At 46.6% G+C, this 3,611-nt stretch overlaps 1 pseudogene; it reads left to right on the forward strand.

Moving 5' to 3' along the window:
• The first annotated feature begins 1,475 nt into the window (after nt 1-1,475).
• Nucleotides 1,476-3,195, forward strand: LOC139706783 (moesin pseudogene; annotated as a pseudogene).
• Nucleotides 3,196-3,611: the final 416 nt, after the last annotated feature.

The following is a 3,611-nucleotide window of genomic DNA, read 5'->3' on the forward strand; positions in this document are numbered from 1 at the left end:
CCCAGCCATACTGCGGCACTAATAGTAAATGTTCAAATAAGCTTTTGTGGAGAATCAGAAGCTGAAGTCCCTTTGAGGATAGTAAATATATTAAAGGTCTGAAGAACCTAGAATTAAATCAACTTGAAACTTTAGGTTTTGAAGTCTGTGACAACTTCTTTCAATGTTGGCCACAACAATATCTCCATCTGCAAATCAGTCCTTACTATTCTTCCATCAATAGGTAGAAGATGTTTATGTGCTTACTTGTATCTGATGGCCCAGTGATTACTAGACGTGTAGAATATGCAGAACGGACACTGTGACAGTGGTGGTCATAACCCTTAACTGGCTTGGATGTGTCCATTTCCTGGCTGTTGTAAAGTAGTCACCATATATTAAGTGCAGCTACCCACACCCAAGCTTACATGGAGGGATCTAGAGGATGGGAGGCCACATTAGGGATATAAAAGCCAGGAAAAGTAAGGTGCTAGAGTGAAAATGCCTTCTCAGAAGTTGGTCTCCCATCATCAGCTGACCCCAGGTGATGCCAAATGGAACAGAGGTGACCACCCACATCAACACTTCCTGATCTTCTGACCTTTAAAAAAAAGAGCAAAAGAGTATGTTCAATTATTTCAAGACATTTTAAAGTCATTTTAAACAGTGATTAATAATTGGAAGGGATTCAGCAAAGTGTGTTTACTGACATGCCTTCATTTTTTAAATACATTTGAATGGCAGCTAGAGCTTATGTTCTCACTGAATTGATCAGATTGACCATTTTGCTCTTCTAATTCTGGAATTACTAGATATTACTTCATATCTGACACGAGTCACTTATTAACTATATGAGTTCTCATAATACCAGCTTTAATTACCTAAGCAATCAAAAGGGGTAATGAAGAGGACTTAATTCATTCTTTAATTATACTTATACATTTGGGAGGAGTGGCTTTCTGGTATTGAACCCAGGAGCTCTTTACCACTGAGCTATATCCCCCTATTTTTTGTTGGTTACTTTTTTATTTGTTCTTTTTATGTTCTATATTGAGGTAGGGTCTCACTATGTTGCTGAGGCTGGCCTTGTGTCTGTAATGCTCCTGACTCAACCTCCCAAGTTGCTGGGATTAGAGATGTGCACCACTGCACCTGGCTTTACTATATTTTTAAATATAATAATTAATTTTCTTGTTCAGAATGAATGAAATATATTGTTTCTTGGTTTAAAGTACTTGTTGACATTTTATCATTTATACTAGCATGTGTCTGTATCAGAGTATATTCATTAAGAATATATGAGAGAGTGCTCTTTCCTGGGTGGGGTTTATGAAGTCGTGGCCTGTTAGCAGGAAGCCACGCAGTCTCCCTGATGCTAGAGAGGGGCCCAATCTGAGCCCCCCGCCCCTGGAGTCTGAGCCATGGGTACTACGTGCTCAGCGCTGCCCAACAGTTTCTAGCCAAACTTCCTCAACTCCGCCGCCTTTGCCTCCACCATGCCCAAGATGATCAGTGTGCATGTGACCACCATGGATGCAGAGCTGGAGTTTGCCATCCACCCCAACACCACTGGCAAGCAGCTGTTTGACCAGGTGGTGAAAACTATTGGTCTGAGGGAAGTTTGGTTCTTTGGTCTGCAGTACCAAGACACTAAGGGTTTCTCCACTTGGCTGAAACTCAATAAGTAGGTGACAGCACAGGATGTCTGGAAGGAAAGCCCCCTGCTCTTCAAGTTCCGTGCCAAGTTCTACCCTGAGGAATTGATCCAGGACATCACCCAGCGCCTGTTCTTCCTGCAAGTGAAGGAGGGCATTCTCAATGATGACATTTACTTCCCACCTGAAACTGCAGTGTTACTGGCCTCCTATGCTGTCCAGTCCAAGTATGGTGACTTCAATAAGGAGGTTCACAAATCTGGCTACCTGGCTGGAGACAAGTTGCTGCCCCAGAGAGTCCTGGAGCAGCACAAACTCAACAAGGACCAGTGGGAGGAGTGGATCCAGGTGTGGCATGAGGAACACCGAGGCATGCTTAGAGAGGATGCTGTCCTGGAATATCTGAAGATTGCCCAAGATCTGGAGATGTACGGTGTGAACTATTTCAGCATCAAGAACAAAAAAGGATCAGAGCTGTGGCTGGGGGTAGATGCCCTGGGTCTCAACATCTATGAGCAGAATGACAGACTGACTCCTAAGATTGGCGTCCCCTGGAGTGAAATCAGGAACATCTCTTTCAATAATAAGAAATTTGTCATCAAGCCTATTGACAAAAAAGCCCAGAGTTTGTCTTCTATGCTCCCCAGCTGCAGATTAACAAGCGAATCTTGGCCCTGGGCCTGGGAACCATGAGTTATACATGCGCCGCAGTAAGCCTGACACCATTGAAGTGCAGCAGATGAAGGCACAGGCCCGGGAGGAGAAGCACCAGAAGGAGATGGAGTATGCTTTGCTGGAAAATGAGAAGAAGAAGCTGGAAATGGCAGAAAAGGAGAAGGAGAAGATTGAGCAGGAGAAGGAAGAACAAAGGGAGAAGCTGAAGCAGATCGAGGAACAGACTAAGAAGGCTCAGCAAGAACTGGAAGAACAAACCCACAGGGCTCTGGAACTTGAGCAAGAACAGAAGCGTGCTCAGAGCGAGGCTGAAAAGCTGGCCAAGGAACGTCAAGAAGCTGAAGAGGCCAAGGAGGCCCTGCTGCAGGCTTCCTGGGACCAGAAGAAGATCCAGGGACAACTGACTTCAGAAAGGGCAGAGCTGACAGCTCGGATCTCTCAGCTGGAGATGGCCCGACAGAAGAAGGAGAGTGAGGCTGTGGAGTGGCAGCAAAAGGCTCAGATGGTACAGGAAGACTTGGAGAAGACCCGTGCTGAACTGAAGACTGCCATGAGTACACCTCATGTGGCAGAGCCTGCGGAGAATGAGCAAGATGAACAGGATGAGAATGGGGCAGAGGCCAGTGCTGATCTGAGGGCGGATGCTATGGCCAAGGACCGCAATGAAGAGGAATGTACCACTGAGGCAGAGAAGAATGAGCATGTGCAGAAACACCTGAAGGCTCTTACTTCAGAGCTGGCCAATGCCCGTGATGAATCCAAGAAGACTGCCAATGACATGATCCATGCTGAGAACATGCGACTGGGCCGAGACAAATACAAAACCCTGTGCCAGATCCGGCAGGGCAACATCAAGCAGCGCATGGATGAGTTTGAGTCCGTGTAAAGGGCACCCAGCCTCTAGGGACCCCTCCTCCCTTCTTCCTTTCCCTGACACTCCTTATACTTTTGCCTAACTCACACTGTGCTGGGGCCACTAACTAGAGCAGCCCTGAAGTCATGCCAAGCATACAGTGTAGCCATGGGACCAACCCTAGTACCTCAGTCCCCACTCATTTCCCTGGGCGGACAAATAGCCCAATGTGGTGCCAATGGGACCCTGTTTCCCCTCTCTGTTCCATTTAATCTAGCTTGCTAGAACCAACCATTTCCCCAACTCAGAGGCACTTTCACTTCAGTTGGCAACTGACCATCCCCTACTTACTATTGTCCTTTGGAAGTCAAATGTGGAGTGTGGTGAAAGCTAGCTCCTCTCCCCTACCCCACCACTGACTTCCTCTTCCAGGGTCTATGATTTACAGG

This window comes from Marmota flaviventris, chromosome 8 (genome assembly GCF_047511675.1).
Source record: "Marmota flaviventris isolate mMarFla1 chromosome 8, mMarFla1.hap1, whole genome shotgun sequence".
Lineage (NCBI taxonomy): Eukaryota > Metazoa > Chordata > Mammalia > Rodentia > Sciuridae > Marmota > Marmota flaviventris.